The sequence below is a fragment of the Callospermophilus lateralis genome, chromosome 16 (genome assembly GCF_048772815.1).
Source record: "Callospermophilus lateralis isolate mCalLat2 chromosome 16, mCalLat2.hap1, whole genome shotgun sequence".
Classification (NCBI taxonomy): domain Eukaryota; kingdom Metazoa; phylum Chordata; class Mammalia; order Rodentia; family Sciuridae; genus Callospermophilus; species Callospermophilus lateralis.
This window is the reverse complement of record NC_135320.1, coordinates 74963858-74983311: the sequence shown is the minus strand read 5'-3', so window position 1 is coordinate 74983311 and position 19454 is coordinate 74963858. Positions and strand designations below refer to the sequence as shown.

Sequence of the window (19454 nt, the reverse complement as noted above, 5' to 3'; positions counted from 1 at the left end):
GCCCTCAGGGGCCTTTGGGAAGTATTGCTGCAGCTGACCGGGGCAGGAGACCCAGGCACAGCACAAAGGACAGCGTGTCTCATTATTCACACCCTCCCCTGTGCCATGGGTGTCCCATTTGGATCCAGAGTACAATTTTTTTTTCTCACGCCCAGTGGGCCAGGTTTGGGGCACAGGTTCCTGCCCCTGCCAGAGGGCCACCACCATCCTCAGTGACGTCATGCTTGTGGTCCAGCCGCCTGTCTGGGTCTCCCTGCTTTGCCTCCTGGGGAGTGGGTGGTGGGTGCTCTTGCCACACCTTCCCTGGCCTTTCCTCCTGGTCTGTGTGGCCTGGATCTTGGGCCCCATTCTCAGTGGTGCAGCTGGCTGGTAACTCTGTGGCTCCGGAATGGGAGGGAGCACCCTGAGCCTCAGCAAAACTCCCATCATGCTTTGCAAGTTGCCCACCCATCATGGACATAAGGTGTTAGCTCAGGTGCAGCTGGCCAACAGGTGTGAGGTCACTGGAGAGACTCAATGGTCATCTCATCCAGTGGCTTCGGCAGCAGAACCTGCCACGGAGAGGCAGCACAGAGAGGGGGTGTGTCATTCAGCAGCCTCCTCCTGCCTGAGTCCTGGCCCCTCAGGGCTCCATTGCACACCATGGAGCCAGCTCCCTCCCTCTCTGTTCTGAGGATTACTTCCTGAGCCCTGACTGAAGCTTCTCTGAATACAATTCTCAGCACACGCCTTCTGGATGGGGAGTCTGAGCTGCTGTCATCAGAGCCGAGAAAGGACGGCTCAGACACTTGCAGGCTCAGTTCGCTCCTGGGGAAGGACTGGCAGGAACCTAGCAAGTTCCAAGGGACTGGCCCCGGGATCCCCAGCACAGTGCTGCTCCCAGTGCACGTGGGCGGAAACTGTCAGGGCTGCCAGCGGCCAGCTGCCTGTCCCTTCCTCCCATCCCTCTCCTCTCCCTTGAGACCCAACCTGTGACCACCGACAGACACGTCACTCACCATCTCGTGTGGCTTACATCCTGGGAAGCTTCTTCCAGCTCAGCTCCAAGAGCAGCCAGTGTGTGGGGGCCTGCAGGAGAGGAGCTCAACGTTAGCAGCAGGGCAGAGCACGGGGTGGCCATCTCTCTTTCCCAGCAGGACTGAGTCACTGGGAGACTGGGGTAAAGGTGGGAGGATAAAAGGAAGAGGAATCGGTATAAGGACCGAGCTGCTCATTAAGCCAACCTCAAAATCTCTGGGCTTGTGGCGATTCTGAGACAGGGAGAGGAAGAAAAAAAAAAAAAAGCCCCTAACCCTGGATGAGTCAGCAGCTCGTTGCAAGGCAGGCTTTTCAGGAGAGCGAAACTGGTGGGGAAACTGCGTGGGGTGGGCCAGGGGGCCCTCTTTGACCTCACGCAGTGTCCCGGGAGTCGCCCCTGCCTGCTCCCAGCAGCAGGCCACACGTGGTTCCATTTGGATGAGGGCTTAGGGGGAGCTCTGTGCTCAGGCCTGCAGTCAGAAGGATCCTGCGGCCTTAAAACAAAAGCCCCCAAAGCGTATTTATATCCCCAGAGACTCCTGCCAAGCTCACCCCGTGTGCTTCCATTATCCCTCGGAGAGCCAGAGCCGGAAACTGGAAGAACAAGGCAAGTGCCGGCCTCTGAGGATGTGTCCCCAGCAGGCAAGTTGAGGCCTGAGCCCTGGAGGCTCTGTGGCCAGCCAGGCAGAGGACACCTGCGGGCACGTGTGCGGCAGCTGCCAGCCGCTGAAGGCTGGGGCTGGCTCCCTGCACCCAGCCACCTTCAAAGCAAACCTTGTTTTTCTTGTTTCCTTCAGAATTCTCAGGTGAGTCTATCCATCCATCCCTGCTCTCAAAGGTGCACTGTTCGGATCGGGGGGAAGATGGTGTTCACTGTGTAGCCATCGGGCAGTAGGCTCTGGGCATTCAAGCTGGACTTGGGTCAGCTGGGACCTTGTGGGAGGGGCAGGGTCCCACAGGGACTGCATTTTAACAAGACCCCCTGTGACTCCTGCACGGTCAAGTCTGCAGAGTGTTGGTGGATGAGGCTTTTATTCATGGGAGGAGGAAAGTGGTGGCCCATTCTCCAGGGAGGAAAGGGCTGGACGGTGACAACTGGGCCACCGTGGCTGTGCAGCAGTAGGTGGTAGAGCAGGTTCAAAGCCATGCTCACGGGGCTGTGGAACTATATCGGGGACTGGAAGTAGTTTCCTTCCTCTTCAGTTCCGTCAAGGGCCAGCAAAATTCCCCAGCCAAAAGTCCTGGGTCTCCTTCCTGCAGGGGTATTCAAGCTTCTGCATTTAATCACAGAGATTAACTGGTTTTCATTTCAGGGAGTTTAATTCTCTTGGCCACAGCCCTTGGAATGAACCATCCAGTAAGGAAGAAGGTGCCCTCAGGGACCAACTACCCTACATAGTCCAGACACAGACCAACAGGAAAGACAATACTCTACAAACCCTTATACCTTAGAAAATGCTTCTCCTCCACTAACGAATCAGCTTCCAACTTTTAAGGGATGTGTCCTCAGCCCTATCTCACAGTTGAGAAAATCATAGCACAGAGAGGGTAAGTGACTTTCCTGAGGTCACAGAGGTCTCTGATAGGTTGTGGCTGCTACACTTTGATTCTAGCTCCAGAGGTATGACTAGAATAGTCCTGCTGATCCTGACAGGGAGAGGGACATCACAACAAAGGTTTCTGATGCTCCTGATTAGAGTTACTCACCTCCATATATTCTTGTGACACACTTGGTGTTAGGTGGGTATAGTATATAGACTTACAAGAGGAGAACGTAGTACAATTGACGGGTCAATGACCGGTGCCCTTCTCGATGCCAGCTAGGGCTGGGGATGCAAGCTCAGTGGCAGAGTGTTTACCTAGCACTGTGATACCTCCCACTCTATTATCAACTGGTCTTCTTTGTTTATTAGTTATTAATACTGTCCCGCAATATGGCATGCTCTAGGGGTCAGACTTGGAATCTCATCTCCCCCTCTGCTAGTCCCGTGGAAGGGGATTTGCCCCAGGTCCTCTGGAGTATATTAAAATTATTAATGTTCGAGTTTCTCATTTAAAATGGCCAAGTATTTGTACATAATCTCTGCACATCCTCTCATATACCATCATCTTTAATTACTTATAATATCCTAAACAATGTAAAAGCTATATAAAAAGTCTGTGCATGTTCATTACAGATAAATGCATTTTCCAGCTGTTGCTGGTTGAATCTGCGTGTGCAGACCCTGTGGACACAAAGGACAACTGGGCGTTATTTACACTCTTGCACTTGCTTCTGGAAAGCGGATTAGCTCAGCTAGGGCAGTGATGTCAATGAAGTGTGGGTGTCGCCTTGGTGCGTAGACAAATGTCCAGCACATTAATGTTTTGTACCACCAGATACCAGCAGCTGGGTGCAAAGTGACTGACTCTGCTGCCCATGTGCCACCCACTCCCTGGCCCTCCGTGGCTCACTGTGCCCACATGTGGTCTCAGAAGTATTGCTGCTCAGGGCTCCCTGATCTTTGTGTAGAGACCATGCTGGACTGTCCACCTTGGCCCCATTAGCAAAGTCTGCAACTGCTCTTTCACCGTCACTTCTGGGGAAAGTATCTGTCCACACCTGTCTTTGCCTGCTCCAGTCACCGTCCACCATGTTTCCCATTTTTGTTTTCTTTAAATATTGCCCCGTGGTTATACAGGCCCTGAAATTGCTGTTGTATTTCTTTCTTTCTTTGATTCAAAATTTAATGGGCCATTTTAATGGGCTGCCACCCTCCCGGGGACTTTGCCTTGACACTGACTTGGTTGTGTCGTGTCTGTTGCAACCCTGTTGTCGCCCAAAGTTTTGATTTTTAAAAAATCTTCATAATGCAAGGATGTCTGGGATCACACTACGTCTCTTCACAGCAGAAATGCCTGCAGAGTCGAAGATACAGGGTAGGTACCAACATCTATAAAGGACTTCAATGTATAATGCATAGCTTTTAAATATTGACTCTGTTGATATTAAATATTGAATATATTAAATATTCAATTAATCATTTATTGAGTACCTGAACGTATCTGATTTTGTGCTAAGCACCAGACGGACATTGAAGATAAAGCTCAGTCCCTACCCTAAAGGAATGGTATAAAAAGGGAGAAACACAGCAGATTGTGAGAAAATATAATGCATCAGGAGGTGGCCTGGGTAGGAGCAGCTACCAGATGCCTCCTGTGTCTGCAGAGGTCAGTTCTTCAGGCCCTGCTTGCTGAGGCCCTGGAGGTCTAGCCTGCCCTCCCCCCACCCTACCTTTCCCTGCTGTGTCCCTGGCTTGCTGGCTTCTTCTCAGTGCCCTGTCCTGTGCTCTGTGCAGTTCCAGGGCTGTGCTAGGCCCTCTCCTGAATGCTGTCCTCGCTCCTCCCGCGGGCACCAGCTTCCCCAGCAGGACCCACAGCGCTAACACAGTTGAAGTGCTCAGGACCACTGCGAAAGCAGGTGTGTTAGCAGCTCTGATTACTCAGGACACCTGTTATTATCCTCAACTGACGAGGCAGCCGCTTGGGCACAGAGGAGCAGAGCATCTGGCTGGGGCTGCACAGGGAGTGATTCTCGGAGCTGGGGGGTTTACCCTTGAACCCGCACGGCACCATCCCCCAGGGGCAGACATCTGGTCCTCGTCAGCCTGGGGGACATGCACTGGTCTTGAACACAGGAGGCCAGAATCTGGTCCTGCTTCTCTCACATGCTTGTTCGGTGTCCCTGGCTGGTCACTTCCCTCCCAGGGACTGTGGAGCCAGGGGAGCTCCACAGAGCTGCCTCCCGTGGAGAGGAGCCACAGCCTCAGAGCAAGCCCTGAGGCCCTCCCTCTGGTGTGCAGAGCAGCAGCTCCTCAGGAGCTTTGCAAATGAATGAAAGGGCTTTTTAGTGCCCCTGGAGCTCCCAGCGAGCACACTTCCTGTCTTCCTGGCTCAAGACTCTGCACCAGAAAGCACTGGCCCCCAGAGCAAAAGCCCAGTGAGGAAAAATCTGTGGGTAGCACTTCCCCCCCAGATTCCCCCCTTTCCCCTTGGCTAGTCTAAGCCTGTGGAGTTGCTGGAGAGCGGAAGGGGGAACAGGGAAGCTACTTAAGGGCTCCCAGAAGTCAGCTCCCTCCCAGGGCCACCCCTCTAGGCAGGGCATCCACCCTGTCTTCATCAGCTAGCAGACCAGCAAGAAACTCGGGGTCTAGTAAGCAGGTCATTATGTCCTGAGGTGACAGCATCGTTTGGGGGCCTTTAGAGATGAGGGAGCCCCATACTCTGGCTGGAGCTGGGACAGACTGGGAACAAGAGGAAACTCAAGGTCAAAAAGGGTGAAGATATAAAGCCATCTGTGGAGTCTGGGCTTGGTTGTCCCTTTGCAAGCTGAATGGGCCGTCTCTACTTCCTGTCTGTCTTCCAGACAAGATTTCCCCTTGGTCACTAAGAGCAGCCTTTAATTCCAAAGAGTATTACTAGCAAGTGGCCAAGGGTAGCTGACACCACCTGGGCACACACGCTCTGTGCCAGGCACTGGGCTGGGCTTGTCTTCTCTCTTTTCCATTGCAACTCTGAGGAGCAGGTACTTATGTACCCATTTTAGAAATGGCAAACCTGAATATAAGGGGTGAACTAAGTTACCCAGAGTTACAAGGGTAGAAAGTCCAGCACTGGAGGTGGGTCTCAACCCTCTGAATGATCCTTCCATCTCCCCTGATGCAGTCTCTCCAACTTCGACTCTGCCTGAAGTTGCTGGCAAACTGGACCGTCTCTCCATCTAGCCCCAACCTATTCCTCAACGGAGATCTCCAAGTTCAGAAGAGGCTGAGTTCAGGAGCAGCCCAGGTGTGAGTGTGCAGCTTGACATCTTGGATGTTTATGAGAATACTGAATTACACTCTAGAATTGATCTGGGTTTGTTTCCTCTTCAAAACTGTCAACTGCCATCGACATTCCGGGAAGAGGTGCCCGCATGGGGAGGGTGGTGTCTGTTTTGCTCAGTGTTCTTGGCTCTTTCAGCAACCCTTGATGGGGACATTGACAACAGGCCAGGCTGTGGGGAGATAAGGGGAGCCCTGGCTTTATTGGGTTGGGGACAAAGACTTCAATGACATTATTGTCCTAACCCAAGCACAGTACAATGGTGGCAAGATTGCAAGGAAAGGCACATGAGGACATTGCAGTTAGAAGTGTGGCCTGAACTACAAGTAGCAAAGGAAGGCTGGAGAAGAGTTGTGCAGGTGGAGCTGGGGCCCAGGGGACCAGAGCCTGGAAGCCAGCCATGTGGCTCCAACCAGAGCTCTCCCAGGGACCTGAAGACCTCTGGAAAAGTCAAATCTTCACCTGTGAGTGATGGGAAGCCACCAAAGAGCTGGACTCGCATCTGCAGTTCCTGGCACACAGTGGCCCTCAAGAGTATTTGTTGCATGGAAAGATGCATCCTGTTTATCTCTGTGACCCTGCGATCTTTAGAAAGGGCAAGCCACAGGGCCATCTGATTTGTGTAGGGAAAAGTTCTCCTGGGCACCTGACCTGAGCTGCCTTCTGTCGAGTCTCGGGGGGGGGGGGGGGGGGACCCTGGCTCCAGTGCGGCTGTTGGCAGATGGAGGAGGATAAAAACACCTCTGATTACAGCTCCCGGGAGTCAGGGGAGCTATGAGAATGAGGCTGCACAAAAGGGACAAAAGTGAACTGGAAACACAAGCTCTCTGGGCGGGCAGTGGTTTCTGTCTTCAAAATAACCACAGCAAAGTGAGGATCTGCCTGGAGAACCAGGCTCTGCATAGTCCCCTAAGGGCGGGAGTCAGTGGCAGAGGTAGGTGAAAAGACCCCCATCTGAGGAAGTCCTGCTGGCTTGGGACATGCAAATGCCGGGTCCTCTCCTCCTGGCTGCCAAGTCTTGGCTTCTTGAGACAATAATGTAACCCCAATCTCTCTGGTTTAGGGAGACAGTGTCTTCCTGGCCAGAGACTGACAGATGATGTTTACCATCGAAGAGCCTTTTTATTTTTTAATATTTTTTTAGTTGTCAATGTACCTTTATTTTATTTATATATGGTGCTGAGCATCGAACCCAGCACCTCACTCATGCCAGGCAAGCACTCTACCACCCCAGCCCCATCGGGGAAGAACTTTGTGTCCAGAGATAAAATGTTTTCTCCTCTCTAAGCATTACTTTTGTCATCCATAAAATGGAATACCATGGGGATGAGATAATATTGTGAAAGTTACATGCTACGGTTTGAACCCAAACCTGTCTGCTTACAATAGTTCCACCCCCACAACTGTCTCTTGAACTTGGGACATGACCATCTGGTACATAATAGTGCCCAATAAATGCTCGTTCTCCTTTCCTTCTTTTGCACATCTGTTATTTTCTGACCATGTTTAACGAAAATCTGGCCGTCCAGGAGGTGCTAAATAAACCCAGGTAAACGGGCTCTTCCTAGATACAACGCAGTGGCTGAGAGTACAGAAGGAGAAGGCAGCCAGCTGAATTTTCTCCTAACTGCACCTTGTTTCAAACCCTTTATTAAATGTCTTAAGTATTACTTGCCTTCAGGGTCAAAGTAAAATTGCCAGGAGTTTTCACTTTGCACTCAAAAATGACTCTCACTAAACTTTTTTTTTTTTAAATGTGTGTGTGAGAGCATAAATGTACTGACTCATAGCTGGAAAAACTCTCCCTAACACATTCCAAATTTGTCGAGTCACATGAATTGAGTAAGAGTGCTTAATGTGCCTGCTAACCCCAAAATGGGGAGCAGTTAAGCCAGCGACTGGAGCCCCATCTCTCCCTTTCCCACCCTGGCTCTGAGCAGGAGTGTAGCCAAGGGCATGCTTGGAACCAGGTAGTGGCACAGATGCGAAGAATGCACAGACTGGAGAAGATCTGGCAATTAGCAAGAGCCAAACTAAACTGAGAGGTGGTAGAATTTTAATCTCTAAAACATGAACTGCATATAGGATCACCCAAGTTGACCGGCTTCACCTACAGGGTCAAGTCCGGCGGGTTACCGTATCAAGTACTTTGTAGGCAAGACTCATCTAATCCTCCTGGCCACTCAGGCGCTAGGATTATTCCCCTTTGACAAATGAGGAAACAGAGGCACCTGAGTGTTAATAACTTGCTGAAGGTCCCCAGTGCACAGAGGGCGGAGCTAAGATTCAGCCCAGCTCTGGAATGGATGCTGTCACCCACAGGGGACGATTCATTCTGAAAGGACAGAATTCTTTTGCATAGAAGAAAGAGAACTTCGTTTACTCCACAAATATCTCTCCAACACTTTGAATACAAACATGGCATCAGGTGCGGGAGAGGATGCTGGTGGAAGGCGTGGGAAGGACGGGGGCGGTTTGGTTACTGCTATCAATGAGTTTGAAATTATGTAGAGAAGTTATGATGTTTGCCCAAATAATTACAGGAAGAAATAAGTGAGAACACCCACAGCAGGATCGTGAAGTGGCAGGGGTGGGAGGGCTTGCCAAGCTGATGGCTCTGGCTGAGGTGACCTGGGAGGGCAGCCACTGAAGCTGGTCTGAAGGGCTCATAGGATTCAAGCAGGAGGTGGCCAGAGGAGGGTTTGCCTGACCAATGTCAATGCCCCGGAGCTTCCATCTCGGTTCTGAGTTGGGATCCATGCACGAGCACGAGGAAATGTCATCCCTGAGGTGGCCAAACCTCCAGATCTGGTAGGAAAGCAGCCCAGGTAGAGGAACCGGAGGGAAGGGAGCTCCCAGGAGTTAGGAGGCCGGGGAGGACGAGGATGGGGAGCACGGTGCAGATGTGGGGCAGGAGCTCTCGGCCCACCCGATCTGCTTGGCTCTGAGCAGGGCCCTGCCTTGGTTTCTCATGTCTACAAGGAGGGAGATGATGGAGGTGCCGTGTCCCAGGTGGGGGGAACCTTGGAGAGCTCCCAAGTTGTCTCCTTGATTTTCTAGATGCAGCCAGAGAAGCTGCATTCGTAGAAGTCATTGGAATTGAATCCAAGTTTGTGGCATGAGGACTCAAGGTCCCATTTTCCAGAGTAGCCCCCTTTCCCACGCCCACTTCAAGGGGCAGGTGAGCCTCTCAGAAGCCCGGGAGGCTCTGGGCATGCTGAGAGAGGAGAGGATAAAGACAGTCACCAACCATGCCCTGCCAGGCCAGTGGCCACAGCTCCCACATCCTGGGGCCCTGGAAGGCTCCACCACAGACCGGAAAGGAGCAGCCTGGGCCACCCTCCTGGGCCCGCCCTCCCAGCTCATCCTCCTGAGAGGGACCCTTCCCCCCACTCTCAGGAAGTTTCCAGGAAGCCGTGACCTGTGTCTCTGCAGCCTCGGTTCTCCCTGACAAGACGCACATCTGGTTGTGACTCACAGGGCTGGATTTCTGCCCAAGGCCATATTTCTCAAGTGGGGAGCACATTCTCTCAAACTGACAACCTGCTCACTGTGGTGACAATAGAGGCTGCTTTTGTCAGCCGCTGCTGAGGTCATCCAGATGGCACCCAGGCTTCCTTCCCTGACCTGTCTCCAAGAAGCCCCTCTGGCCTGGGCAGTTTCTCAGGGTCCCTTAGATACCAGGTTGTCCACCGACCCCCCTCCTGCACACCATCCTGCTCCTCCCTTGTCCCTGCTCCACAGGACTTCCTGACCACCCCAGCCTTCGCTGGGCATCCCACCTCTGAAATCCCACTCACTTATGGTTTGCCTTTGAACTTAGCTATCCCTGGGGCAGCTGGGCAGTAATCCTGCCTCTCCCCACGGTTGGGCAGACCCAGTGGAGGGCCAGGTACAGGGATCACCACAGCAAGCACAACAAACGTGAATGCCTGATAAACTCAGGCGTGTCCACCCCAGGGACTTTGTACTTGCTATTCCTCCTTTCTAGAATAGTCAGAGTCTTTGCATGGCTATCAATTTCTTGTCAAAGTCACCTCCTCAGTGAGGCCTTTCCTGATCCTGTCCTTCCAACTTCCTCCCTGCACCCTCTGTCTTATCACTTGTTGAATTTTCTTAAACCACACATCCCATTCTCAAATCGCTGATTTGTTCATTATCTGCCCACATGTCTGCTTGCTGATGATCCGTCTCCCCGAGTTAGAATGAGTGCAGGGGTCTGTGTGGCCTTGTTGCCCACGGGACTCTCAGCACCCAGCAGAGGGCCCGGTGCAGAGCCTCGCGTGCTGACTGCCCCTTGATGAAGCCAGGGCTGTTGCCAGGTGGTGGGTGCGTGAACCTTGCCCGGTCATCTTGCAAACCCTGTGGGGTTGGCATCACGGCCCCCACTTTGCAGGTGAGAGGTGACAGAGGTAGGCATTAAACTTGAATGTGATGTGAAAGCCCCCACTGACTCTGTGGCTTCCCTCCCTCCAAAGCTTTCAGAATCCGCAGTGAGAACAGGAGAAGCATGAGCCTGGAATGCCGGGTTCTACGGAAGCCAGGTCACGGAGGAGGCCGGTCCTCCTCCTTCCTCAAGCACAGCCGTCTTAGCAAAGAGCACAAGTCCTTGAGGAGCTCACAGAAGCCTCACACTGGTGGCCCAGGGTCCCAAACCAGCCGGACTTGCTTCATTGGCCTGGCACAGTACTTAAAAACAAGGAGGGAGCTGAATGCCCTTAGGCACACTCTGGTCTAGGGACACACTTTCTCTGGTCCTTCTGCATGCAGTACCCCTTCCTGCTGTCCCGTATCCCATGGATGCTTGGCCTGTGACATCCAGCTGTCCAGGGTGCCCTGGGTAGAGCCAGAGCAGGTGGGGAACAGGGTATGGGCAGTGTGGTGGGAAGAGGCTGCCTGGGTGGCCTTTGCCTGGTGGGGGATGGGTGGGAAGTCACCCTTCAGGGAGGGGTCCAGAGGAAGCGTGTGGCCCAGGAAGGAAGGGAGCTGGCCTGTGGGCTGGAAGGCAGGTGCAGAGGACACATGGAAATCAGGCTATTGTCATCGATTACCAGGAAGGAGTTCCAGGAGGCTTTACTCAGGCAGGGACAGGAGGTGACCGGTGTTCACACGTTCAGATGCTGACTTCCCACTTCCCAGCTGTGGGACTACATACTAGTAGCCTGGGCTGTGCAGCCTTTAGTGTCTCATATGCAAAATGGGCTTCATAATGTTATGTATCTCAAAGGGGTTTGCAGGGGCTTAGAAGGAACTAAACGTGGAACACCTGGCACAATTCCTGGCACATTGAGGCCACCCAGTGAAGGACTGCTACCATCACGTTGAGCCTGCACCACTAGCTTAGGGCCAGACCCAGCAAGGGAGAAGTCTGGGAACATGGAAGCCTGTGTCTATTAAGATCACGCATTAAGTAAAGAAAAGCCCAGGAGATGGCCCCAGGAAGCACTGTAGGAGGTGGGAGGAAGCAAAGTGACCTTGGGGTCAGCTTGTTCAACTTGTGGCTCAGTTTCCGCATCTGTAAAGTGGCAATATCCCTGGCTATGCAAACTGGGTTTTGTGTGAATTTAACAAGGAAAGACATGTGAGGCTGCTTTGAAGTTAAGAACACTGGGCGACCATAAGGGTTTCATTTTCCTGCACGAAGCTATGTTTAGAGGGAGATATGTGCTTGGGGCTCTTATTTCTACAAACCACTGAGGCAAGAAAAGTAGCAAATTGCAGCACAGCAAGATGAGAGCAGAACTGGATAAAAGGAGCCGTAGTTCAGACCTTTCCTGGTCCATCTGGGCTGAGTTGATTTCATTCTCTTCTCCTACTTTCCTTTTGCATTCACACCAGTGACTCAGAACTCCTACCAGATTCTCTGTCTCCAAAGCATAGTGTTTTGTTTTTTTTTTTTTTTTTAAAGCTGGAAATTATGATCAAGTGCATTCCCCACAATTTACAGACAAAGAAGCTGAGAGTCACAATAGAGAGTTGGTTACAAACTGTGCTAAGAGGACAGACAGCTGAGTTTATATCATGGCTCTGTTCTTTATTAGCTGTGTGATTTTAGCTAAGATATTTAGCATCTCTGTGCCTCTGTGTCTAGTATTACCTGGGGTTAATAAGAGTACTCACTCCCAAAATTGACTTGGAAAATCCAATGAGTTTTAAGTGTACAGCATGTGGCTTGTGCCTAGCACAGGAATAAAAGGTAGTATTATTTGCAGCCAGCAGGTATTTTAGTGATGGAGTTGGGAATGATTCTTGACTCTGTCCAGGGCTCTTTACACCACCTGAACTGAAATTATATTTGACTCCAATCAAAACACCATGTTTACTGAAGACAAGAGAAGGGACCAACCTGTTCTGAGCGTAAAAGACACACTCATGTAGCCTGTGTGCCCTATTTCTGGAACATTGTGGCCACAGAACTCTGACAGTAACTGAGCAGGCAGCAATGCTTCATAGACACATTTCTTACCACCTCCAGGGAGGCAGCAAAAATAATTCACAAAATTTAAAAGCTTAAACAGGAAGGAGACTAAAATGCATTGGGGCGATCTGCTGAGAGTCACAGGCTGGGCTGTATTTCCATCTCCAAATCTTTCCAGTACGAGAGCTTCAGCTTCTGCCTGCTGACAGGTGGTGGTCGAGACAGTGGGGTCTGGAGGAGGACGATTTGGTTCTGATGCTGCCGCAACACTTACTATCTGGGACCCAGAGGACACTTACTTACTGTCTGAGCCTCCCTGCCCCTGACAGCTCAGGATATCACAGCACTGACACCCAAAGGTTGCTAGGAGACATCAGGTGATGTGACCAAAGCCAGAGCCCTGACCTGGACCCACAGCGACTCCCAGGGCTAGGAGATGCTCATGATGTACCCAACAGGTGTCAGGTGCTAAGTATTTGGGAACAATTGAAACAAAGTCCTTCCCCTTGTGGAGTCTGAGCATCAGAGAAGAGCAGACCATGCAACAAGCAAGTAAATATAAAAGGTCAGGGCTGGGCACAGTGGCCACGCCTAAACCATGCAACAAGCAAGTAAATATAAAAGGTCAGGGCTGGGCACAGTGGCCACGCCTGTAATGCCAGCAACTTGGGAGACTGAGGCAGGAGGATCTCAAGTTCAAGGTTAGCGTGGGCAACTTAGTGAGATCCTGTCTCAAAAAATACAAAGGACTGGGGATGTGGCTCAGTGGTAAAGTGCCCCTGGTTCAATCCCGGGTACCAGAACAACAACAACAAATCCCCCCCACCACCATAAAATGTCAGGTAGCAATAAGTGCTTGGAAGAAAAGCCAGATGAGGGGATGGGGATTGGTGAGGTGCTTCTAACTCTGATGCCTTGGTGGGTGGAGAAGTGTCCTTGGGGGATGTCTTCTAAGCAGAACCTTAATGGCCAAATGCCCTTCCCACTCTTTCCCCCCTATCCACTTTGGAGAAAGCCAGACATGCTTCTGCTCTGCCGTTCCAATGTGGGCCTGAGGCTTTGCTGGAGAACACACCCCATCTGGTGAGTTTAGTTCCCAGCGGCTGGGGCCACACTCGTGCCTGGAGGAGGCCCTGGTGGTGTAGCAGCCCCAGTGAACAGATTTCAGAGGCTCCTCAGGACTCATCACCATCACTCAGGAACTGTGTAGGGGCTGAATTTCCAAATTGCCTCCTCCTTCCACAATACCCACGGGGAAAATGTCTTGGTTCCCAGCCCACCCTGGCCACAGGGCCGAGAGCAGAGTGCGGGAGGGCGCACTGACTTCCTGAGCTGCTTCCAGCCAGCTTGAAAGAGGTCTCTGAAGAAACGGAGAGTCCATTTCCTCTCCCTCAGATGCCCAGGAAGTTATTTTAGTGGACAAAACCCAAATATTGGGAATCCAGGGACAACATCCTCATCGGCCCCCTGCCTCGCTGAATCTTCATTATTTTCACAGAGAAGGACCACGGGGCCACAAACAGAGCTGAGAATGGGCCCCAAGGTCTTCCCACACAGGCTGAGTTCCGAGCCCTTAATGAGGAGAAGTTGGTTAATTTGGGGAGTGGGGGTGAGGACAGGGGATGGGGACTGTTCTATTTATAAAGAATGAAATAATTAAATTCAGGTCAGTGGAGGGAACCACTGGGCTGAAACAAATTTGGAGGAGCGGGGTGGGGGGTAAAGGCCAGGGACAGAGGCAGGAGCGGTGGTGATTCAGGCCACCTCCTCCAGCGACAGCCAAAGGGGGCGTGGCCTGGCGCCGGGTGGCGGCCTGGGGGCTGGGTCTGTCCCCCTGGGGGCTGGCTCAGCAGGCGGCTCCCTCTCTGGAGGACACACAAACAGACCCAGCCTCACCCCCCAGAGTCCACCTGGTGGAGGTCAGCAGGGCTCCCTCACTCCTTCAAAGCGTATTTCGAGGGCAAGTTTTAAAAGTGCCCAGAGCTCCCAGGGCAGACCATGCCTTTCCCTTGGCCAACTCACTCTGGAAGCCATGTTTGGAGCTGTCTTCAAAGAGTCAGATTACAAGGCCAAGAGCAAGCCTGGGCACAGTATTGTACAGCTGCCCACGTCCTGACACCCTCCACTCATAACTGCCTTTTAGCAGACGTCACACTGGGTCCTCAGGTGTGACCCGCGGAGCCACCTACTAGGGGGAAAGATTGGCCAACACCAAGGGTGAGAGTGTGGGGAGGGGAGAAGGGTGCCCTCCGACATCCTTGGTGCCTGTGTTCTGACCATGGTGCCACCTGTGGAGCACAGGATGAGCCCCGAAAGTGGACAACAGTGACCAGCACAGCTAGTCATTCCAAAAGAGGTTCTGGTGATCATGACTTTCGTACCTTTTAGAAGTCTGTTGAATGGTGTGTGCACCTGCTCTGGGCGTGGCCTGGGCCAGGCACGTGGGGTAGAGAGTGAGAAGGTACAGGACAAGGCCTCTGACTCTGGCGATCAAGAGGGGAGCCGAGGTGCCCCTTGGATCCATGGCTGCACTTGTCTGTTGGGCCCTGGGGCTGGGGGTTGCAGAAACCCACTGAGAAGGGCTCTAGGAGTGGGGGTGGCTGGGGAGGAGGTGGTGGAGGCAGGGCCTGAATCCCACCTCAAAGAAGGAGGAGGACCAGAAGATGATGGGGGAGAGGATGCCACCGGGCAGGGGGCAGGGAGACAGGACAGGCACAGAGTGGCCTGCGTGGTGCCTTCCACCAGCCTGCACAGGAAAAGGGCAGCCATTCCAGGCTGGGGGAGTGGTGTGGAAGCTCCCACAAAGTCCAGAAGGAATTCCTGAGGACCCCATCCTGGCAGGAGCCTTTCCATCCAACTGAGTTCACTTGGGGACAGGTTCCTTTGGAGAATGGCACCCAGGACAGGGTGCACGCACAGCCGGGCATGCACCCCAGAGCCTCCCAGGGAATTTTTCCCTGGAAATTATGACAATGACCTCAGCAGCAGTCCTGTACCAAGCCCTGCTCCAAGTACCTCATCCAGCTCCACTCTTTCAATTTAAAAGTGCCGTTATTACCATAAATTCACATGCTCTCAGCTACTCTATTTCTTGGCCTCTCCAACAGAGTTAACATGCCACTTATCTCACCTCGGAGATTTTTGTAAAATCAAGTATGCTCATGAAAGAGTCTTTTAATGGAATGGCACTCTATCAATGCTTATTATTGTTGTTGATATTATTGTAATTTTACTAGGCTTCATCCACACAGCAGCCATCAGAGGGCAAAGGTTACTTAAGGCCTGAGCACGGCATTTTAAGAAGAAAGAAAGAATGGCTTTCAAGCTTGAGCAGAGGAAAGATCCTGTGGAGATTGGTGAAAGAAAAAGTAACCCAAAGCCTGCAACATTAGAAGGCAGGACATGGGGGCTTTGTTTGTTTCTTGTAGCAGGCCCAACATTCTGAGAAGGGTCATTAATTGCTCCCTGGTTCCCTGGTGGCAGAAGGAATACAGGGCTTCTGGGAGCCAGCAGCAGAATCCTTTACAGACAGGCTGGGCAGGGATGGGCCTGGGCTCCCCGGCTCACAGGAAGCATTGGTCTGATGCCCAGGAGCAGGGCAATGTGACCTGCTCTCTGCCGGCGAAGGCCGAATGTCTGGGGACCTCTCTCCTTGCATAATTAAGTGCCTAGATGGCTGTAACTAACAAGTTCACAGGGACCCTGACTCCTTGCGCCCTCCAAAACTGTTCCTCTGAAGATGCACCCCTTCAACCTCCCACTGAGTCACTCAGAAACTGAGAGCCACCTGGGTCCTCCACCCTCTCTGCCAGGATGCACAGCCAGCCCACGGCAAGGCTTCTCCTTTGCTTCCCACCTGTCGCCAGATCCACACGCCTCCCACCTCTGGCTTGAACTTCCACAGCAGCCTCCCAAGCGGCCTCCCTGGTTCCACCTTTGCTTTTTCCACTGCAGCCAGGAGTCTTTCCAGAATGTACATCAGATGGCAGCCTCTCCTGTCAAGACCTGTCACGGCTCCCACCGGCTCAGAGCAAATGCACATGCCTTCAAGTCCTCTGAGTCCCTGGGGGATGTGGCTTCTGTCTGTCTTTCTGTTCAACCTCTGTCTCCCTCCTTCTGGCCTCTGGCTGTGCCACCTAGCTGAGATCCTATTCTTTCCCCTGTGCAGTGGGCAGGATAATACTTCCCTTCCTGAGCACCAGAGTATTTGTAAAAGTGCTTTGTGAACTAGAAAGTGCAGCAGAGTGACCTCGGCCCACTTAGGCTTTTGTGTTCTACTCTTAGTTCAGTAATTTCCAGCTCCATTGTTTCTGTATCTCTTACTGTTTGCAATTTTATATGCTTTTCTGACAGAAGGATATTATTATGCACAAGGTCTCATGAAGACCACCACAACAGCATTTCATTATTCCAAAGATAGCAGTCCAGCTTCTTTGTGCTTAAAGCTTGGGCAATATTTGTTCTTCCCTGAGTAGAAAACCTGAGTTTAAAGGAAGCAGTCAGATCACTAGAGGCCTCCCGGAATCTCATTTAAACTACAAACCAGTTAATTCCTTTATGGAAATGATGTCAATAGTGTGACCCTCTGTATCACCTCCAACATGTTCAGTAGCATTCGATAGCACTTATTAAGTCCTTACTTTGTGTTGGTCTCTGTGTTAAGCACTTTTTATGCTTTTCCTTTGTTAATCTAAAGGACAAGATTAAGAAGTATTATTATTGTTCAGAAGAGAAGGCTGAAGCACAGAGTGGTTAAGTTACTTGCCCAAGGTCACATTGTTAGTGAGAAATAGAGTTCTAATCTTCTATTTTTTACAGCCCACAATCTTTAGCTCCAACTTATGTATATTTCGGGGCAAGAGGATTAGGTATAATAATGGAGGGGGGGTGACAAGTACAAGGCCACATGCCCCACAAAAAACAAGGTAGTTTTTTTTTTAAAATTTATTAGTAGCTGATGGACTTTTATTTACTTATTTTTATGTGTTGCTGAAAATTGAACACAGTGCCTCACACATGCTAGGCAAGTGCTCTACCACTGAGGCACAACCTCAGCCCCCAAACCAAATTCATTTTTGAAAACTAAACAAATTTTTCATAAGGCCTGTTCTGTGACAAAAGCCCTGGATAAGGATCTTTATCTGAATAGCCTTGGATCCAGGCCTGTTTTTGTTTTCTCTCTGTTGATACTTAGTATGCTATCGTTGCTCTTTGGAGTATGTTATATGTCAGGGTCTGTAAACAAGTCAGGATGGCGCCTGGCATTTTGCAGAGGGAGTGGTCTGTGAAGTAACGCCAGCGAGCCATTGAGTGTGGAGATTCCTGATTGGTTGACTGCTGTATCGAGTTTATGTTAATTAAGATAAGCTGTGTGGAATGTATATATACCCCTCCTGTCCTACAAAAGACGGCTCCCACTCCTGCTGTGTCAATGTACACAAGTTGCTCGTCTCCCCGGTTATTCTGCTGCAGCCAGACTGTGGCAGTTACCCTTTCAGGAGAAATCGCTGAGGCCCTGAGAATTTGGTCACAGTTCCCAAGGGCATCCTGCTTTGACGCAGCCCATGTATGTATGATTATATTTCCACGTCTTGGCTGTTTTCTTAAGTTTGGATATGAATCTCTTTAAAAGGAAGTTGAGCTATGTTCTAGGTGATATCTTAATTTCACTGTGAAATTTATATAATATTTAATAGAGTAGTCTTATTCACTCTTTTTAAAATTAAATTATTTATTTATTCTAATTTGTTATTCATGATGGCAGAATGCAATTCATTTCATATTACACATATGGAGCACGGCAAGGTAGTTTTAGTAGATTGTCCTTAACTGTAAGCTTCATTGCTTCCTGTCTTTTGTTCCAACTTACAAAGTTATAGGGTGCTCAGTGGGTTTCCCCATAATCAGTGACTCTCTTGTAAAGAGCAGCCATTGTCTTTCTGCAATTTAAACCAAGTGTGTGTGTGAGACACACACACACACACACACACACACACACACACACACACCACCCAGCCCTAAGTGTTCTGTTTGACAGACATTCCCAGAGAAGTTTTCCTGCCACGAGGACCTTCTCCCACTCCGCAGCAGCAGTGGCAATGACAGCAGGTCAGGGGTGACTTTGTATGCACCATCTCCCTGCCCGTAGGAGGAGACGGGCCTTCAGCCTGGCTGGTGAAACTCCCCAGATGCAGTGGCCACTCACCATTGCCACCACGGAGCTCAGCATACCAAGGTCACAACGATCCCTGCTGACATCGACGAGGCTCTCTTTACATGAGGGGATCCTTAAAGGGGGTTACACAGTGAGTTACTGTGTAATGTAACAATGCTGTCCCGCCATTGGGCCAAAGGCCACCGCCAGCAGGGTACAATTTGTGGGGAACTAATGAAAGTCTCCTCCAACCAAAAATACCACCCCCCAGCCTGTGTGGTGGCCCTGCTCTGAACCTGATTCGAAATTCCCACAATAGAGTCTTTCACTGAGGCAGCAAAGACAGGCCAAGTAGGGAAAAGACATCTGCCCAAACTTTGTTCTAGAAAGTTCTGATCATATTTGTTGTGTCGTCTTAGTTGAAGGCTTGATCACATCGATTCTCGACCTGTGAATCTCCACCCTACGTGATCATGGCAACGGCTGATCGTGTGGCATCCCGTGCAGGACCTGCCACGTGGCCTGAGTCAGAGTAAGCAGTGGTTTTAACTGTAATTATTTCAAAAATTTTGAAGTTTTCTGTTAAACAGCTCACACACTGACAGGGATGCCTCACACCAACCGTGAGTCGACTCCCCCTGCTCCTCTGCTGTCGGGGAATGAGGGGGGACAGTGGTTCTCAAAGTGGGGTCCCCACATCACTCTGGAATTTGTTAGAAATGCAAATGTTGAGGCCTGACTCCTGACTTACTGAAGCAGAAATCCTGGGGATGGGGCCCAGCCGTTTTATAAGCCTGCCAAATATCGAGATGCTTACCAGCGTCTGAGAACCCCTGAACTTAGGCAACGACGGACATGTCTGGTTGGTCATGGGAATTTCCTGGGGGTGTCTGAGGGAAGACAAGTTCCTGGGCCCCGTCTCTCAGGGATTCGTTCAGTTGGTTCTGGGGTGCAGCCCGGGACTCAGCTTTTTAACATGCCCCTCAGGTACAGGTTGGGTTC

General features: G+C 51.2%; 1 protein-coding gene across 1 annotated transcript in view; it reads right to left on the bottom strand.

Moving 5' to 3' along the window:
• The window catches only part of Zhx2 (zinc fingers and homeoboxes 2), a 161977-nt gene that overhangs the window by 93786 nt on the left and 48737 nt on the right, over nucleotides 1–19454 (bottom strand). The window contains exon 2 of the mRNA XM_076836207.2: nucleotides 999–1068. The gene's annotated coding sequence lies outside the window, so the exon portion shown is untranslated. The remainder of the gene's footprint in view (nucleotides 1–998; nucleotides 1069–19454) is intronic.